The following is a 21,314-nucleotide window of genomic DNA, read 5'->3' as shown; positions in this document are numbered from 1 at the left end:
AAAAAAAAAAAAAAAAAAAAAAAAAAGAATCATGAGTTAGTGAAAATTTTTATAGAAGTAAAGGCCCAGGGAGGGTGCTTTCGTAATATTTTATGAAAATAAGAATTATTCAGAATTATTATAGCAACAGAAACCTAGGTATCTTTAAAGTTACAAGTTTGTATAGTTGGGCTTGAGGTTAATTTTTGACTTAGATCAGGAAATATGTTTCATAGTAAAGGTTCCAGAGGCCCAAGCCATGAAATTGTTGATTTGCTAGAGAACTTTTCCAAGTTTGGAACCTTTCCCCCAAATTTGTTACTTGGGTTCTATAATGTTTAAGAAACACTAGGTTAGGTCATGTGCAGCAACTCAGGCCCATAATGCCAGCACTATCGAAGGCCAAGGCGGAAGTTCAAGACCAACTTGGTCAACATGGCAAAACCTCAGCTTCTAAAAATACAAAAATTAGCCAGGGCATAGTGGTGCATGCCTGTAATCCCAGCTACTCAGGAGGCCGAGGCAGGAGAATCACTTGAACCCAGGAGGCTGCAGTGAGTCAAGATTGTGCCACAGCACTCTAGTCTGGGTGACAGAGCAAGACTCTGTCTCAAAACAAAACAGAACAAACAGAAAAAACCACTAGATTAAACAGATTTTGTGGTTCAGGAATCTCATTGTTTTTGATGAAAGAGGATCTAAATTTGAGGAATTTGCATTCTTTCCCAAGCTTATTTAACCTCCCAAGTTTACCCCTACCCTAACATCTAGAGAAGATTCTTGGAAAGAACTAGTGTTGCATAGAATCAGGTTAAGTGAAACTGTCCAGAATTATATGTTGGATGTAGAAACCATTCAGTGGCGGAAATAACAATATATTTTCATGGGTTCGTTTTGTGAAAGGGTCGTATTAGACAAAGAAAATGTCACTTGACAAAGTTTTTTATTATATGGTAAATAAGAGATGATGATGAAGACCTGTGTTTGTTAGCTGTAGCAAGGAACCTATTTATGGTTCCATTGGAGAAAGAGTTAGAAGACGATGATCACAGTTCACTCTTGTTAATAAGGATTTGGTAGTTGCATTGAGAACCACTTCATTTTAACCTGTCTGGCCTGTTATGTTCAATTGGAAGGGTTACAAACTCTAACCTCTGTATGTTTTTAGTAGATGTCATGGACTCTTGATTACCTTACGGTCCTCATTTTTGAAGAAGCATCTCACACCCTGCAATTATAGAGATTAAAAGCTTTCCTTTAAGATCTTTACTTGAATTTATTCCAATAGTCATCGTAGCTCTTACAATAAGCATGCTTTGGGCAACGATTTTTCTGATAGTAAGTAAACTTATGTAGATTTATATAGAATTTGTTAGAGGTGTAATAATATCACCATCAACTCTCAGGAGATCTAGAATCTCAGTCTGTAAACCAGGTTATATTCTAAAAGCAGGAACACATACATTAGTACCCTCCCCATCCCACCACTGTTTTATAAAGCCTTCCTTCATTCTCATTTGGTTGATTAATGTGGTGTTCATCTCTGCTTGAAGTGTTATGGGAGTGCTATAGTAGCCGTAATGTTCTGGAGTTGAGTGTAGAGTTCAGCCCAGCAGATAATGGAGAATTTTTTAAGGCTGTCTTCTTAGGGCTCTAATTCCTTTTCTTCCTCTTTCCTTTAGCAAATATTTGTTGAGTGCATGCTGTGTGCCTTGCACTGTGCTGGGTGTTGGGACATCAATGATGAACAAAACCAGACATATTCTTACGGACTTTATGATCTGGTTGGGGAGGGACACATTAGTCACACTATAACATTGTGACTGTGCCAAGTGTTACAGGTACATTGTACAACAGGAGCCTAAAATTGGGGGATTTATTGCAGGAGTCAGAGTACTTCATTGAGGAGGTAATGCTTGAAGAAGATCGGAACTTTACGTAGGATTTAACTTGGTGATGACAGGAAAACCCATTGTAGGAGCGGTAAACAAAAAGCGGGAGTAAAAGCCCTGTGATGGGGAGAGCATGGGGACTAGAAAGATATGAAAGGAGACTGGTTATTGGATAGGTTTTAAGGATGTTTGTAGGGAAGTTTTTCTTTCTTTCTCTTCCTCCTGTCTGTTTGTAGGCAAGTTTCTCTTTCTCCTGCCTGCTTGTAGGAAAGTTTCTTTTTCTTCTTCCTGCCTGTTCATAAATGTAAGTGTACATTACATTACACTAACATTTATGAACAGGCAGGAAGAAGATTGTAAGGTAGCATGCTTCTGGAGTCATTCATCGTGCCAATCTAAATGTGGCCCCAGATTATGTTTGATTAGGCATCCATTGTAACTTAAATTTGTATCTTATTCATCACCATTTAAAAATAAGAGCTTATCACATAAACAGCCTGGATTTCTAGCTTCCTTAAAATCTATCTGGCATGACTGGTACGGGGTCTGTAGTCTCACATGGCAACACCCACATCCACATGAGCAGGAGCTTCGTCCTTTAGATAAGAGTTTTCTCTAGATTGCCACAGGCTTCACCAGTCTGTTGTCTTTTATATAGCCACCTTTACTTATTTCTGCTACATTCCTAGACTGTTTTGGCCATTCAGTTGGAGCACTCCCTGCTCTAGAGGCAGTGCCAATTTGTTAAAGATAAGATAATCGGTTGGAATTACAGCAAAAATGAGGCTTTGAAGTCAGTCCTGGCTTTGATTCTCAGTTCTACCCCTCATTCTGCTGGTGGAGTGGAGAAGGTTATTTAACCTTTCTCTCAGTGATCTTGTTTTTATTTTACAATAAATATAATAGAACTTACATAATAGTGTTGTTGAGGATTAAAGGAGACATTGATAACATGCTTAGCACAAAGGCTTAACAAATGGTAGCTACTTATATTACTAATTTATGATTCTGTAAACTCAATTAGACTTATATGTAAAATGTAGGTAGCTTTATTGTACTTATAATTAATTGTATTTATTATTATAATATGTATTTAATATTGTTAGTGGTACAATTTTTATTCAAAGTTATGAAGACTATAAATATTGTAATCTTTTTTCTCTCAAGTAATTGGGATATTTTTACAACAGCTTTATATTGTTATCTTATAGCAGAGATCTTTCACCTTTGAGAGAAAGTAGCTGCAAATAAGTTATGTAAGGAGGGTAATAACTAGGTTAGCTTCTTCCATCCATTAGGACTCATACATAGAAAGAAATGTTATTTCTTTAGTTTTAAGTTACTGACTTTCTGGCCAGGCATGGTGGTATCCGCCTGCAATCCTAGCACTTTGGGAGGCTGAGGCAGGAGGGCCGCTTGAGTCTAGGAGAACCTGTGCAAAGCAGCAAGACCCTGTCTCTAAAAATAAAAAAATTAAGTAACTTTCATCTGAAAAGTATATAAAGTGTTCAGGATTTTAATATGTAGTCAGAATTATAAGTAAGAATATTACTTTTATAAAATGTATTTTCTGCACTCTGTGTTTAGACTGGCATATTTTTCTCTGAGAATATTGTATTACACTTGAAATAATTTTCAAAACTTGTTGCTTGTCTTGATATTTCAGGGAACAAAGTGGTTCTGTCATGTGTCCGCCAAAGCAGTATAAAGGTGTACTCCTTAAGTGAAGCATTATTTTGTTTTTTTATTTATGTAAAAACTGTTTACAAAATGTAAAAATTAAAATAGTAATCCCAGCTGTTAATCCCAGGGATATTATTGTCCATTGTATCCCTTAAGATTTGAAAGTTTATTTTTTATACTTACTACCTGCTACATGAAGTCATACTTTGGTATTAACATATTGTGTGTTCTGTACAGTTTTTTTGTTAGATAGCGTTTTCATGGACTTTTCTAAGAAACTATCACTAAAGCGAATAGGGAATTTTTTTTCTCTTTTAGCACAAATAGATTCAACAAATGGTACTCATAAAAAATCCTTTATATCCCTTTTATAGTAATTTCCCGCTTGTGATTTTTCCAGCTTTTTTAAGGCAGGGGTGGGGTTGCAGATAATGTTGTGATTATAGATTTGGACCAAGTTTTAAAATAAGGAAGATACAAGAGAGAACTTTCTATTATGATTTGTTGCAAATCAAGCCCGAGTTTTCTCATCAGAAAGATGGTATAACTTCCTTAGGGATTTGTTTTGAGGTTTAAATGTGTCCAGTTATACCTTGTTTAGCATTGTCCCTTTCACTGCTTATTAAAAATTATATTTTATTTTTTGAAACGGAGTCTCCCTGTCTCACCCAGGCTGGAGTTCAATGGTGTGATCTCAGCTCAGTGCAACCTCCACTTCCCAGGTTCAAGCGATTGTTCTGCCTCAGCCTCCCAAGTAGCTGGGATTACAGGCGTGTACCACCACACCTGGCTAATTTTTTTTGTATTTTTAGTAGAGACTGTATTGGCCAGGCTGGTCTTGAACGCCTGACGTCAAGTGACCTGTCTGCCTTGACCTGCCAAAGTGTTTGGATTATAGGGGTGAGCCACCTGTGCCCACCTCCTTTCACTGCTTTTTGATTGTAGTATGGAATTAGTTGTAGTTACGGCATAAATGTTTTTATATTAAAATATATAATATTTTGTAATGTTTTATACGGAATAATACAGGTATAGTCTTATTCTCTAATTCACTAATATTTAGACTGAACATTTATTTACATGGGTAAATATTAAATCATTTCATGCCTTTCTTGTGGTAAGAGGTGTTACAATCTGATTTAACCTTAATATTTTGTCAGCATAATTAGCATTTTGGTGCTAATGTACTTCAAGAAAAATGAGTTACAGCAACAGAACATACTAACATGTGTCAGGAAATTTTAATACATGTAAAGCGAAGATTATGTGGTTTAGTTTCTGTATCTTAACAGATTTTTTGAAAATCCATTGCACACTGGTTAGGTTTATATAAACCTGTACAATTGAATTCAATTTAGCTTTGTATTTTGTTAAAGAATGACTGTTGGTTTACCCAAAACATGTTAGAGATTTTAGTTAATATCTGCAACATAAAATTATTCTACCAGTGACTGTGGAATTAATGCCACAATCACAAAACACTCAAGATTTATTTTAGAAAGAAACAAAGAAAAGTTATTGTTGGCTCATGTATCAGAGTCATCTGGAAATCGTATAATTTTTAATAATAAATTTAACATCACTTTGTCTTAAAATGTTGTAGTATTGATCATTGTAAGAATAGGAAACATAGAAACCACTTTGGAAATGTATTTTGCTAGATAACAATTTATACTATGAAACTTCATTTCGATTACATGTATTCTCTTAATTATAGTTCAGTATATAATGCAACTATATATGACTCTCAGAATTGTACAGAGATTTTAGTTTTCTTTCAGCTTAATGGAACTTTTTATTCCAATTTCTGTTTACCTGTGTCAGTGCAACTTTAATTCATTAAGTTTTAGCAAAATTAGTGTCAGTGTTAAACATATTTTATAACTTTTAATTTCTGACTCCTCCTTGTATTTTAGATTAGCCACTACTGTTCTTTAACATCTAAATGCTTTTATACATTTCTCTTTATTATTTTGAAGAGCAAAGATTAATCTTTAATATCTCCTTTAACTTTAGGACAGATGTTTTAAATCACTTGGTTCAGATGAAAAAACTTAGTATTTTTAATAGCATGTTATGTTTAGGTGTTTGGGTATGTCCTTGATGGGAACTTTCCATTGGCTATTGCTGACTGAGCTTTAGTTTGCTAGATCAATTTCTGGGTCTTTGTAAATTGATTGAGATCTTGAGTGACTTTTTAGTCTTTTATGTAATTCCTGCATTCAAATTTTTAAAATTAATTGTCTTAGTATTCACTGGAGTGTCTAGTTAGTTGGTACCCTCTCCCCTCCCCCATCCTACCAAACCTCATTTGATCTTTAATTCTAGGTTTTGGTTTCTTTTCCAGGTCTTTTTCTTGATGGATGTTTCTTTTAGTGTTGTTCTTCTTGTCTTTCCTGCATCTCATGTTCCTCTGTGAGTGACTGTTCCCATGTTTATTTTAAATGCTTGTTTTTAAGCTCTTACTTGCTTCTGTTCTGGACATATCTTGCTGTTTAGAAACTAAGTTCTTATTTGAAATTTCAGAATGGTGCTTTGCACTGAATCCATTGAAGACATATTCACTTAAAATGCTTAGAAATGAAAACTTTAGTTTTAATTAGAGACAAAAGTCTTACCATAGTACTCAGGTAACTGTTTTGCTTGTCATATTTTATAGTGTCATTGAAAAAGCTTTTATTTTTACAGTTAGATTTTTGCAACTGTATATAAGATCAAATTGGAGTTTTATTTTGAAATCAAGTCAATTTAACTTTATTTATTTATTTAGACACAGTCTCACTCTGTCGCCCAGGCTGGCGTGCAGTGGCACGATCTCAGCTCACTACAGCCTCTGCCTTCCAGGTTCAAGCAATTCTCCTGCCTCAGCCTCCCGAGTAGCTGAGATTACAGGCATGTGCCACCATGCCCTGGCTATTTTTTGTATTTTTAGTAGAGATAGGGTTTCACCATGTTGGCTGGGCTGGTCTCGAACTCTTGATCTCAAGTGATCCGCCTGCCTTGGCCTTCCAAAGTGCTAGGATTACAGGTGTGAGCCACTGTGCCCTGACAGTTTAACATTTTTACACATTACCATTAGAATTGATTCAGTCTTTTATCATCCTGTACAGTGAATTCTGAACATGATCAATCCTATAATCATTTACCTCCCCAAATTTGGTATTTTTGATTAGACGCTCCCATTTTTCTACAGTGTCTTTTTGTCATTTCTGCCTTATATGTGGTGCCACAAATATCCTGGAATTGAATTCCTAATATATTTCAGTATACCAAACTTGGGAGGTAAAATTAAGCAGCTCTTTGATCTTTCAGAAGTTACTGCATTCTTACTGTGTTCTATAGATGGCTTTTAGAAAATAATCCCTCATTCAGCTCCTGATATGATTATAATATTTTAGCAATCTTGAAAGGCCATACAAGATACTTCACAGTATCTTAGGAGTTACTGAGTTTTAAATACAGTGACAGAATAATAGCCAATTACTCTGATAGCACATTTGTAGGTACATTATAATTCATCAAGACCTCTTGTGCCCGCGCGCGCGTGTGTATATATGTGTATTTCCCACCACCCCCCCCCCCCGCCAAAAGTTAACAGGCTGGGCGCAGCGGCTCATGCCTGTAATCCCAGCACTTTGGGAAGCTGAGCCCAGAAGTTTGAGACCAGCCTGGGCAACATGGCAAAATCCTGTTTGTACAAAAAATTCAAAAATTAGCCAGGGATGGTAGTGTGCACCTGTAGTCTCAGATACTGAAGAGACTGAGGCAGGCAGATCGATTAGTCCCAGGAGGTCGTGGCTGCAGGGAGCTGTGATTGCGCTACTCACTCCAGCCTGGGCAACAGAATGAAGGCCTCCCTGTCCCCATTCAAAGAAGCTGTTTTAAGAAGAACTTCAGAAACTTAACTATTTAAGTAACTTGATATTGGAAAATATTTTTCTTTAACTAGGTTAAATGTAGTAGATATAAATGATCTAATACTTTCCAATAAATTGATACCAATTTTAGGACACCTGACATACATTTGTATTATTTCTAACGAGTCATTATTAATATTTTGTATAATGATACAGTAAGTTTGTATAATTTTTTTAGTGCTTTAAACGTCAGTGTTAAAAAGATTATAGTATAGTAGATTTTACAAAACTATGCTTCATTGTGTCATACTGGTAGTATTACATTTACATTTTATGTTAGAACCCTTTTGTAGATGGTTTAAGACCAATCCCAGTACATAGTAACTGGTTCTACATATCTGCACAGTTTCAGTCAACATCTTTTCTTTGTGGCAGACCAAAGGAGAAATAACTGCTGGTGATGAGCAGCAGTGCAGAGGTTTTGTTGCCTATGGTTCATCAGCTGCCTGAATCTCAAGTTGTCTCATAGGGGGGGCTTTAAAGTTAGTAATTTGCTGTAGCCCAGACAAAGGCTGAGAAACTAGGTAATGTTAGTATAGCATGAGAAATTGATTCATTTTAATTAAGCTTATGAGAGTAGCATTTGAAATCAAATATTGATTTATTAATTTTCAGTAATAAATGTAATTAACAAGGGCACTGGATTCTCACCTCTAGCAAATACATGTTCTCTGTGTAAAGCTACATTGAAAATCATAGTATACTGCGTAATGAATGTATAATGAATTACATCCTTCAGAGGTTTAATGGTGTTGAAGTAGTCCGTTATTTTTAACTCTTCATCAAAAAAAGACTTGTTGCAAGGCCAGGGTACCTTTCCCCTTGGGCACTGCTTAGATAGGTTTTGTCATCATTTGCCGTTGTGATTTCTATTCCTTGTTGTGTATGACTAATCCCTCTCCTGATGGATATGATATATTATTTCTTTAAATGTGTACATTACTGAATCAGCTTTAGGACTGTGGTTCATTCCATTCTATTTGATTTGTTAAAAGTGTTGGTGAGGGAACTAGCTCTTTTGAATTTGGAGTTCATAATGTAGATATCCAAAGGATCTGATTTATCACTGGAGCGGGTAGGAGCAGTAGAATGACCTTGCTGCAAGTTTGAGCTGTAAATTTAGGATTAGTCACATTTAGTTTTGTTGATTAGTAAGGGGAAAGAAGAGCAGGGATTTCCTGCCGGGTTTTGGAAATCTTTCTTTCTTTCTAAAGAGATGGGGTCTCACTTTGTTGCCCAGGCTGGCCTTGGACTCTGGGCTCAAGCTATCCTCCTGCCTTAGCCTCTCACTACCTGAGACTGCAGCTGTATGCCACTTTCCTCAGCACAGAAATCAGTTTCTCTACCTTTCACTTATTAGAGGGTGATAGTCAAATTAAGGAGGTTACTTAAACCTTACCCTTCCAATTAATCACTAATTTCAATGCTGCAAAGATAAGTACAATTTGTTTCTTAGCAGTGTGTAAAAGTACTTAAGATTTAGAATGTAGTCAGTATGAGTAAAAAATCAAATATGGTTAAAGCACAAATAGAGAAGTATAAAGAAGACTTTATCAGTAGATAAATAATAATTATATGTTGGGATGAACGTTTTACACAGCCTCAGGATGGCCACATTAAAAAATTCTGCTGAGACATATTTGAAAGATGTGAAGATTTGCATAGTATAATTGCAAAGCATGAAATAGTTTTTGTAAGAATGATTGGTGGATTGTGTAGAAAATTTTGTTTACATTTTACTCATTTGGTTATACTTACATAAAGTGTATTTAGTGAAATTACCAGAACCATTTTCAGTAATGGAAGAAAATAATTTGCCTTTTTCCCTCTTTCACCCTTGGATGCATGCACATGCATTCAGACCTCTCTCTCCCTCCCACACATGCATAAAATTGATCAAAATGTGGTCGAGGTCTCCACTGGTAACATTTAAACTGAGCATGCTAACATTTGGTCTATAAGGAACAACGTACCATTCTTATATGTGCTTTAACTTGCTTACGCTGTATTAATATTTGGTGTTTGCCCATAAAAATAAGCCAGCCATCCTTTCATGATGAGTTTTACGTGTAAGCACTGTTATGCCTTGTAATTTTAGGTTGACTTCTTTAAAAAGCAATTATCAAGTCTGTCATAAAACCTAATTTCCAAAACTATTCAGTGTTATCTAAGCTGAACTCTTAGAAACTGTAATGTGAATTTTTTTTTTATGAAAATGTAAAAATGAAGAGTCAGGTATGAACAAAAATAAATAATATAGCAGGAGTTTGTATACGTTAAGTACCCTTTCTTTCTTTCCTTCCTTCCTTCTTTCCTTCCTTCCTTCCCTCTTTCCTTCTCTCTTTCTCTTTCTTTCTCTCCCTCCCTCCCTCCCCTCCTCTCTCTTTCTCTCTTTCTCTCTTTCTCTCTTTCTTTCTCTCTCTCTTTCTTTCTTTCTTTCTTTCTTTCTTTTCTTTCTTTTCTTTCTTTTCTTTCTTTCCTCCTTCTCTCTCTTTCTCTTTCTCTCTTTTTTTTTTCTCTCTGTCTTTTCTTTCACAGGGTCTTGTTCTATCACTCAGGCTGAAGTGCAGTAGAACTCATTGCAGCCTCTGTCTCCTGGGCTCAATCAGTCCTCCCACCTCAGCTGGGACCACAGGCATGCACTGCCACACCCAGCTAATTTTGGTATTTTCTGTAGAGACAGGGTTCACTGTGTTGCCCAGGCTGGTTGCTGACGATCCTCCTGCTTTGGCCTTTGAAAGTGCTGAGATTACAGGTGGGAGCCACTATGCCCAGTCTTCAGTGTATTTTCGTTATTGCCTTACAGTTTTTTAGTCTACAGTGATTTAAAGTGGTTTAAATGTAGTGATTTAAATTGGGGATTGAGAAACGTCTTCTTTAAAGAGCCAGAAAGTAGTATTTTAGGCTTACAACCGATAGACAAAATCAAATAAATTATGTAGGTACTTATGTAATGAGAGGTAAGTCAAATTTTCACAAATTTTTAATGGCAAGTACAATGCATGATAATCATCTGTAATACTGGTTTGATAATGGCAATAATGGAATTTCTTTTTGGGTGTGAGGGATAACATTTTGCTTAATTGAAGTTCCAAGTTAGTATTCTCTATTATCAAAATTCATTGCAAACATTCATTAGTGCTGGTTTATAATGAGATTTTGTGTATTATTTCAAAATTCATTATGTAATTGGGAATGTCCATTGGCGGTGATAAATCTGTAAATATCAAGAAAATAATCAAGTAGAATTATTAGATGGACTAAATTTGCCCAACTAAGCTGTTTTAAGCTCCACACATTTTTAACTACCGTTTGTTACAGATACCCTTTCAGGTTGTACTTCATTAGTATTTTCTGAACTACTCTGAAATTATTCCTGCCTGTAGTTGTTTTATGTAGACTACTAATAGAGGCTAATTCCTCAGCCACTTCAAAACATGACTTGGACTCCTCGAATAAACAGCTGAGTGGTATTAGTAACATGTTAACAAGAGCCAAAGACAACTCAGTCATTTGCCTTGACTTCTGATTGACAATTGATGTTGCTACACAGTGACCTCAACCATTAAGCCCCGTAGCTAAAGGCTAATAATAGTCATAAACAAGTTTATTTTCTCTGAGTACATTTTTTTGGCTGCTTCAGTCAAATCAAATTTAATTAATTCACCATCGATCAACCATTTTCCTTACTTACCTAACAAGGAACCTCTCGACTCTGCATCACAGCCTGATTTTAATTTTTGTAAAGAAATTTTGTGATGAGATACTCCATTTTAAAGTTTTTCATTTTTCTGACCATTGCTTTCATGTCAGTTGGGAATGTTGTGATGAGTGCCTAGTCTGGTAATATTTATGTTGTATTATTTTAGTACAGTTATAGTGTCATTGCTTTAGATGGTAAACAGTGCTTTGCCATCTTAATTTTACTGTCCATTAAAGAATATACTGCTTTTCTCTTTGTGTGTGTGTGTGTGTGTGTGTGTGTGTGTGTGTGTGTGTGTATGTTTTGACACAGACTCTCACTCTCTTTGCCCAGGCTGGAGTGCAGTGGTGTGATCTTGGCTCACTGCAACCTCTGCCTCCCTGGTTCAAGCAATCCTCTCACCTCAGCCCCCTGAGTAGCTGGGATTACATGTACACAACACCATGTCTACCTAATTTTGTATGTTTGATAGAGACAGGGTTTCACCATGTTGGCCAGGCTGATCTCAAACTCCTGATCTCAAGTGAACTGCCCACTTTCGCCTCCTAGAGTTCTGGAATTACAAGTGTGAGCCACTGTGCCTGGCCTCTTTTTGTTTTAATATGATGGGTAGGTACCAGCCACTTTTTGTTTTAATGTGATGGGTAGATACCAGTACTTAAAAAAATAAAATTCAAATGTCCTTATGTGGCAAAATGCTTGACACACAAAATGCTGTGTTTTACATTCATCCAGGAAATGTTGTGTTCCTGCTGTGTGCCAGGCAGTATTGCAGGCCTTGGGGATATAGAGATAAACAGGAGGGGACAAACTAAATTTAGGGTTACATACTTTTTGAAGGATTAAAGTAAGGTAAAGCAATTTTTGTGATTTCCATTGTGCCAACTAAACCTGAGAGTACCACATAAGGTTTCTGTTGTCCATATTTAACGCTGTCCTTTTCGGTTTTTTTTGAGACAGAGTCTCACTCTGTCGCCCAGGCTGGAATGCAGTAGTGCAGTCTTGGTTCACTGCAACCTCCCAGTTCAAGCAATTCTCTTGCCTCGGCCTTCTGAGTAGCTGGGATTATAGGTGCCTGCCACCATGGCCGACTAATTTTTGTATTTTTAGTAGAGACGAGTTTTCACCATGTTGGCTAGGCTGGTCTCAAACACCTGACATCAGGTTATCCACCTGCCTCAGCCTCCCAAAGTGCATGAGCCACCGTGCCGTGCCAACCTCTGCTGTTTTAAAGGCAGTCATAGACAATAGGTAGATGAATGAGTTTGGTTGCGTTACAGTAAATCTTTATAGTTGCTGAAATTTGAATTTCTCTTGTTTTTAAATTTAAATTTCTGTTGTTTAAAACCACCTCTGCTGTATTTTGCTTACTCCTGACTTACATTTTTATCAATGGATATAGAGGCAGCTTTTTTTTTTTCTAATTCAATTAATTAGTAGTTGTCCAATTTTGCATCCTTAGAAATTGATGTTCAGATGAATTTTAGGAAGGATACTATTTAAACACACCCATACCTGGCACATGCATTAAGTAAAAATACGAACTTACAATGTTAAATTTGTGAGAACGAGGCCGGGCATGGTAGCTCATCCTATCGCTTTGGGAGGCCAGGGTGGGCAGATAATTTGAGCCCAGGAGTTTGAGACCAACCTGGCCAACGTGGTGAAACCCTGTCTCTACTAAAAAAATACAAAAATTAGCTGGCTGTGGTGGCACATGCCTGTGATCCCAGCTACTCAAGGGACTGAAGTATGAGGATCGCTTGAGCCCAGGAGGCAGAGGTCACAGTGAGCCAAGATTGCACCACCGAACTCCAGCCTGGGCGACATAGCAAGACTCTGTCTCAGTCAGTCAGTCAGTATTAAGAATGGAGGTAGTTGCATAATGGCTAATGCCTATGTACTATAGATAAAATTACTTTTCTGTTTATCTTATGAGATGCAAGAATATTAAGTGAGATTTGTTAATAATGGAGTTGGATTTTATAAAGCATTAAGAGGCGGTATAAGATGTATTTCTAAATGAGTTTTTGAAAAAAAATCCTGACGTGTATTTTTTCTTAGTGTGATCCGTTTTGTAATTGTAATTCTTTTTTTTTTTTTTTTTTTTTTTTTTTTTAAACTTTTAAGTTCAGGGGTACATGTGCAGGATTGTTACATAGGTAAACTTGCGTCATGGGGGATTATTTCATCACCCAGTGGGGGTTTCACAGATGGTTTCGTCACCCAGGTATTAAGCCTAGTACCCATTAGTTATTTTTTATTTTCTCTGATCCTCTCTGTCCTACTCTCCACCCTCTGATAGGCCCCAGTGTGTGTGGTTCCCCTTTATGCATCCATGTGTTATCATGTAGTTCCCACTTATAAAAAGAACATGTGGTATTTGGTTTTTTGTTCCTGCGTTAGTTTGCTAAGTATAATGGTCTTTAGCTCCATCCATGCCCCTGCAAAGGATGTGATCTCATTTTTTATGACTGCATAGTATTCCATGGTGTATATGTACCACATTTTCTTTATCCAGTCTATCATTGATGGATATTTAGGTTGATTCCATGTCTTTGCTGCTGTGACTAGTGCTGTAGCGAACATATGCCTGCACGTGTCTTTATAATAGAATGATTTATATTCTTTTGAGTACATACCCAGTCATGAGATTGCAGGGATAAGTGGTATTTCTGTCTTTAGGTCTTTGAGGAATCACCACAGTTTCTTTCACAATTGTTGAACAATTTACACTTTCACCAAGAATGTACAAGCTTATCTTTTTCTATACAACTTTGCTAGCATTTGTTATTTTTTGACTTTTTAATAATAGCCATTCTGACTGGTGTGAGATGGTATCTCATTGTGGTTTGATTTCTGTTTCTCTACTAGTTAGTGATGTTGAGCATTTTTTCATGTGATTCTTGGCCACATGTATGTCTTCTTTTGAAAAGTGATCATGCCCTTTGCCTGCTTTTTGTGTTTGATTTTGTTTTTGGTAAATTTGTTTAAGTTCCATATAGATGCTTGATATTAGACCTTTGTTGAATGCAATGCATAGTTTGCAAAATTTTTCCTGTATTTTGTTCGTTGTCTGTTTGTTGATAGTTTCTTTTGCTGTGCAGAGCTCGTTAGTTTAATTAGATCCTATTTGTCACTTTTTGCTTTTGTTGAGTTACTTTTGGTGAATTAATTGTCTCATCAAATAGGTACTACCCCCTGAACTGGAGATAGCATCTTTCCAAACCACATCTGTGAGCGGAGGGGCACAGCTGCATTTTGTGGGAGATGCATTTCAGCATCAGGAGGCAGTTAAGTCTTCACAGGTCATCCAGGGACTATATGGATGATAACTCACAAATGTTGACACCTTAATTCCATAGAAAAGCCCCGTGTGATTACTGCTGTCTTCCAGCTGTGGAGACTGAGGCACACACTGGCAAGCAAATTGCATTAGGAACTATGGGCAAACAGGATCAAGAAAGAACTGACCTCTGTTGAACACTGCACATGGTTGAGACTGTGTCCCAGATATCAGGGTATCAGTCTGTCTAGGTCCCAGCTATATTTCCAGTATGTGGCAGAGTTCCTGGAACAACGTAGATACCTCTGTTCATTTTCTATTGTCACAGTAACAAATTGCTACAAATTTGGCACCTTAGAATACTTACTATCTGTAAATCCAAGTTTCAGATATATTGTGGCTAGAGAGAGGCCTCTGCTTAGAGTCTCACAGGCTCAAGTCAAGGTGTTAGCAGGAATGGTGTTCCTTTTGGAAACTGAGGGGAAGGACCCACTTCCAAGTTCATTCCTGTTGTTGATCAAATTCAGTTCCTTGTGATGTTAAGACTGAGGTCCTTGTTCGTTTGCTGGATGTAAACTGAGGGCTAATCCCACCTTCAGGAGGCCACGTGGTTGATGGCCTCCTTCACCTTGAAAGTCAGCAGTGGTGGATATAGTCCCTCTTGTACTTTGACTATGCCATGTTCTCCTCTTCTGCTGTGTTTCTCTCTGACTCTTCTCCCTCTTAAGGGTCTGTGTGATTATATTGGGTCAGTCAGGATAATCCAGGGTGATCTCCCTATTCTAAAGTTATTTGCAAAGTAACTTTGCCATGTAATGCTAAAATATTCACAGGTTCTGGGGGCTATGGCATGGAAGCCCTTGAAGGGCCATTCTGCATACCGTAACAATCAATATTTTTTAATAAATGAAAAAAAAAAAAGGTGTATTTCTTAGTGTTGGAAGAATACAAAATTTATGAATTTTTGGTTGCTTAATGTTAAACAGAGTTGATTTTTATTTGCTTTTTTGAGGCAGAATCTCTGTAGGCCAGGCTGGAGTCCAGTGGCATGTTCTCAGCTCACTGCAACCTCTGTTTCCTGGGTTTAAGCGGTTTTCCTGCCTCAGTCTCCCCAGTAACTGGGACTACAGGTATATGCCACCATACCTGGCTAATTTTTATATTTTAGACTAGATGGGGTTTCACCATGTTGGCTAAGCTGGTCTCTCAAACTCTTGACCTCAAGTGATCTGCCCACCTTAGCCTCCCGAAGTGTTGGGATTATAGGCAAGAGCCACTGTACCTGACTCATTTTTGGTACTTTTTTTTTTTTTTAAGAAAATTATTTATAATGGATAATATTTTTTGCTAAGATACCCTGATTTATAACAGCATATGATTACAAAGTTATAAGGTGGTTTTTGTTTGTTTGTTTTTGTTTTGTTTTGGTATTGTCAGCCAAGCTGAGAAAAGACTTAAAATGGAACGACAAAGAAGCAGTTGATGGGAGAGAGACTGTTGAGTTGTAGGTCAGTATAAATAGGCTAGGGAAGAAGAGAGGATTAGTGAGCCAACCTTCCTGCAGGGTGTAGAGCCTTTTATGTGTTCCTGCCTTAAATATGCTAAGACCAGGGAGATGGACAGTTCATCCCAATTAACATAAATGAAAAGAGCTCTCTTTCAGTTCTTGTCTTTTTTTTTTTTTTTACCAACCTGGTAACCATCATGTATGGCCCACTTGCCTAAGTCAAGCATTCTGTCACTCTTCCATTCAAACTTTTTGCTTTCTATCAGTTGTGAAGTCTACAGTTACCTGGCACTGCAACCCTTTTCCCTCTTCCCTTGCCATCCTGTGTTCTGAATTGTCAGGTCACCTAAATAGAAGGCTTAAACTTAACTGGTACTTGGTAGTTTAAGATTGTAAGATTATTGTTCCTAAACCTTTCCTATTTCTGATACCAAGATGCACTAGTTTGATGAAAGACTTAGTTTTCTAGGCCCAGACTTAGGTTTATATTTTCTTTGAAGTGTGTGCATGAGTGCCTTTAGATAGAGTACGTACTCACAAGATATGAATACTGTAGCAAGTTTTAGGGATTCTTGTGGTCTTCCTGAGCATAGTGGTGGAGAAAAGAGGAAAACCCCTGGTTACATCACACACTCATCAAGTCATGCAGCCTGGCCTAGGACGACATTAGCCTAGAAAAAGGAGCTGCCTTCTCTGGTTTGCTCTGTATAGATAGTGCCTCTGTGATCCTTTTGCTTTAGAGAGGCTCCTTATTGTGAAGTGGCTGCTAAAATGCTATGCCTTATTCTTCTTTTTCTGAATTCCTTAATTATAAAACATTTCTAACATAAATATAATGAGAGAAAATAGCACATGATCTTCTATCCTCCCATCTCACAGATGCTATAATTACCATTTTTAAAGGCTCTCCTTATCTGTTCCACCTCTTCCTTTTTTTCTGAAGTATTTAAAAGCAAAAATGAGACAGTGTCATTTTGTTCCTATATACTTAGCCTTTCTTAAACATATGGATGTCTATTACCTAGCCACAGTGCCATTGTATGCAACAAAATAATGTTGATGTAGTCTAACACACAGTTCATTTACAGTTTCTTTGATTTCCGGAAAAATGTCTTTTTGTAATTTATTTGTTGGAAATAGAACCCAAACAAGCACCGTAAGTTGCGTTTACTTGTTAGGAATCTCAGGTGTCTTTTACTGTAGTTCATAATCTTTTTGGTGCCATTGTCACATTTGGCAGACTGGAAATCCTGTGACTCTTCTTCTGAATACTGTTTTCAGTGCATAAAAGAAAATATATAAGATAAAACCAATTGTATTAAAATAAAATCATCAAGATATTTTTAAAAAACACAATTATGACATAATTTGTGCTTCTTTACTAATGTATTATATGACACAATCTGGTGACAAATTTGATAAATAACAGATTTTAAAAGTATAATGGGCATACATAATTTCAGGATATCTTTATTCTAATATGAAACTCTGAATTTTGTTGGTGACAAAGTCATCATTGCTAATATTAATATTGTGGTTTATCTGCATTCATGAAGAAAATCTTAATTACCTTTAGAGATTAATCCAAATAAAACTGTAAATTTTTTCCCCATTAAAATTCTTCTGAACTTTATCCATAAGTCCATGCCCTAAAGGGACAGTACATATTAAGAAAAGTCTTGGCTATATGTCTTCTTTGGTGGCTTTTTCTAAGTTTGTCAACAGCTTACCAGGTTCTTCACCTCTTGCTTAGCCTTTGTCCTTCCATTTTCTCTGGAACATTCTTCCCTTGCTCTTAATAAGACTGATTTCTTTTCATATTTCAGATCTCAGTTCATCAGCCACTTTTTCAGGAAAAAAAAAAATTCAGATCTCAGTTCATCAGCCACTTTTTCATCAACCCTTTTTCTTCTAGTTATCTTGTTCATTTTCTTTGATTATCTTTCTTTAAATATATGAATTCGAAGGTAGAAACCATGTCTTTCTTGCCTTTCGGTATATCTCCAGTGCTGAGAACAGAGTATTTGGCATTTGTTGCTTGAAAAGTATTATCAAATGAATCTGAAGCCTATATTATGCATTGTATTTTTAGTTATTTTCCATTCTTTCATATGGGTGTAGAGTGGAAATTATAATTCATTGTTATTGTTAATGATGCTTTGTAATATATAGGCCCTCAGTGACACTTGACAATTCTTTTATACGTTGCTTGGTGATTCTTTATTACATTGTTCCTGGCGAATCAGGTTCTTTATACAGTGCTTCCTGTCTCAGTAAATGGCACTGTCAGTGTTCAGGCCAGTGTCTTAGGCATCAGTCTTGCCACTTACTCCCTCTCATCTCTAGTATCCAGCCATCATGAAGACCTGTAGATCTTACTTCCTGCCATCTCTGGAATCCCTTCTGGCCATGTCACTACTATCCTTTCTCACTGTAGGGAAAACTTGGATACTGTAAAAACATTTTCCTTTAAATGAAATGAAAATGCTTTAAAAGGGTGAGACTGTTTTATTGAGTCAAGTTTTAATTCACTATTCCTTGTCCAGGAATTTTTTGTTTCTTTTAAATCAGTCTCAAGGGAGAGAGAGAGAATAATTTATGAGTTAGAAGGTGTGAATGGGATCAAAAGATTGGGTAGAGGGATTAGCTTTGGCAAGGAAGAGATTCATTTATGGACCTTGTAGCTGGCCAAGGATTTTTAGGGATTTTGGTATTTATCCTGAGTACTTGAGAAGCCATCGAAGCGGTGGCTTTATGTTTTGAAAGTAACATTCTGACTTTTGTATTGGCAACAGAGTATGTGGATATGAGGAAACTGGTTAGAAAGGTGTTGCAGTAGTTCAGAAGTAAGTGATGCTATTTTAAGGAGGGGCAAGATGAAGAAAAGTAGATGGATTCCAGTAGGGATCCGAGTCTTTGGGTTAAATGGATATGGGCAATAGCAAGAGAAAGAAGTGGCAAAAGTGATTTCTGGTATTCCTGTGTGCCAGAATACCAGAATACTCAGTGCATTGACTAGGGTTAGCCATGCACTGAAATAGAGAATGCTGTAAAAGTACTAAGTTTGGGATGATGGAAGATAACTTAGGTTTTAGTTTATATTAAGTGTACATAGACTTATAAACATACAGACAGTTGGCACTCCATATCCATGAATTCCACATCCATGGATTTAACCAACTGCCAATCAGAAATATTAAAAAAAATAATAACCTAGAGTGCCTGTAATTAGTACAGACTTTTGTGGGTTATTTTTTTCTTAAATAATAGAGTATAACAACTATTTATGTAGCATTTAAATCATGTTAGGAATCATAGGTAATCTAGAGATGACTTAAAGTATGCAGGAGGATGTGCATATTTTATATGCAAACAGTATGCCATTTTATGTAAGGGACTTGAGCATCTGTGGATTTTGGTGTCTGTGGAGAGTCCTGGAGCTAATCCCCCACAGATACTGAAGTATAATTGTACTTTACATTAGAGGTTTTGCTTATGACCTTTGATTAAAACTTGTTTTACTTTTTTTTTTTTGCCCAGTTATTAGCTTTCTCTCTGAAATATATAGGAGTCATTCTCTTCTCTCTATTGCATGAATCTGTTGGGAAGAAGATTGTAGTTTTTGTTGTTGTTGTTGTTTTCCATTAACCCTGTCAGAAGACAAACAGATCTCTGACAAAGGAATACAATTTAAACACATTTTAAAAACAAACTTTAAATGTTAAGCAAATTTGAAACAGTGGGATAGTTTTCTTTGTTCATTAATATCTAGACTCAGACAACATGTTACATTGTATCAGGCCCAGGCAGTCAGTTTTGTGGTTACTTTTGAGACCCTGTTGGCCCTTCTTCCTGGTGGTGTGACCCCTAGGAACATAGTCCCCTAAACCCTGTTTCCCTGATCTTTTCCCAGTAATAAGGCATTTGTTGCAATATAGTCTCAACTCCATTATGTTTTATACACAAGAACTGTTTTGCTTTTTTGAGGCTTGGCTGTGGATACCGATTATGAACAGACACAAAATCTTTAGCACCTTCTCTTTATGAGTTGTTCTTGGATTCATTTGCCCAGGATGCGTTCAAGTGGCATAGCAGACAGAGGACATGGCCTTACAGAGCATTAAAGAAGCATCATGGGAGCAGCGAACAATTTTATTACAGAAAATTCGGTGGTAGTGGATTTTCTGTCCCATTTTAGTATTTAATATACATCATCTGCCTTCTGGGAGTAATATATAAATGATATATTGAAATTCTTGGAGATAGAAATATATGTCAACAGGATTTTTTTTTTTCCTACTTTTTAAAGCTATGTTAATCTCATAGTGAAATTTCCTATTTAAACAGTAAAAAACGGAAGAAGAAAGTTTACCTAAATAGGCTGGAGAAACTGGTTTTACCTTCTCATGACAAAATGATAGGTGACTAAACAGTGGGATGGGTAAATGCAGCTACTTTTATCTATTCAAAATTATCAGTTGTGCTTTAAAAATAAGCATATTTTATAATGTCTGAGTGCCACCTGCCTGCTGTTTACAGTTGTGCCTCAGGGCCCAAAGATGCCGGAGATAAGCAGTAATGCGGATGGCTTTCTTTCTTTTTTTTTTGAGATGGAGTTTCACTCTTGTTACCCAGGCTGGAGTGCAATGGCATGATCTCGCAATCTCTGCCTCCTGGGTTCAAGCAATTTTCCTGCCTCAGCCTCCTATGTAGCTGGGACTACAGGCACGTGCCACCATGCCTGGCTAATTTTTATATTTTTACTAGAGACGGGGTTTCACCATGTTGATCAGGATGGTCTCGATCTCTTGACCTCGTGATCCACCCGCCTCAGCCTCCCAAAGTGTTGGGATTATAGGTGTGAGCCACCGTGCCTGGCCAGTGCAGATGCTTTTCAAAGATTCTTGTCACAGTTAAACAGCAGCTGAAAAGAAGGGAAAATAACTTGGGGATCGGATATACTTTCTTTTCTCTTGTCTTCATTGCTTTTAATATCAGGTGCCCCTCCAGTGTGTGAAAATGGTATGAAGCCTGGAGGCCTGGCGAAGGATGAAGAACAAGCAGAGAATGGGAATATAAAGGGACAGACCAGTTTTGCTCAGCTCTAGACTTCTTTTTATCAGCTGTAGTGTCAAATAATAGCAGAACAGTGTAATGATTAAAAACGTGATCCTTGAAATGGAAACCTGCTGCTTGACTAGCTATGTGATCTTAGGTATTTAACCTCTTACATGAGTCTTTGCTATCTCTTAGTGTTGTTTATAAGGACTGTATGAGATCATGTATGTCAAGTGCTTTAACACAGTACCAAGCATACTGCTTGTACAATCAGTAAATTGTTTCTACT

The 21,314-nt window shown here is 36.9% G+C and overlaps 1 protein-coding gene across 1 annotated transcript in view; it reads left to right on the top strand.

Moving 5' to 3' along the window:
- CDC73 (cell division cycle 73) overlaps window positions 1–21,314 on the top strand; it is a 125,964-nt gene that overhangs the window by 33,171 nt on the left and 71,479 nt on the right. The gene's annotated exons all lie outside the window — the stretch shown is intronic.

This window comes from Cebus imitator, unplaced genomic scaffold (genome assembly GCF_001604975.1).
Source record: "Cebus imitator isolate Cc_AM_T3 unplaced genomic scaffold, Cebus_imitator-1.0 Scaffold247, whole genome shotgun sequence".
NCBI lineage: Eukaryota > Metazoa > Chordata > Mammalia > Primates > Cebidae > Cebus > Cebus imitator.
Note: the sequence above shows the minus strand (reverse complement) of the source record. Positions and strands in the feature narration are given on the sequence as shown.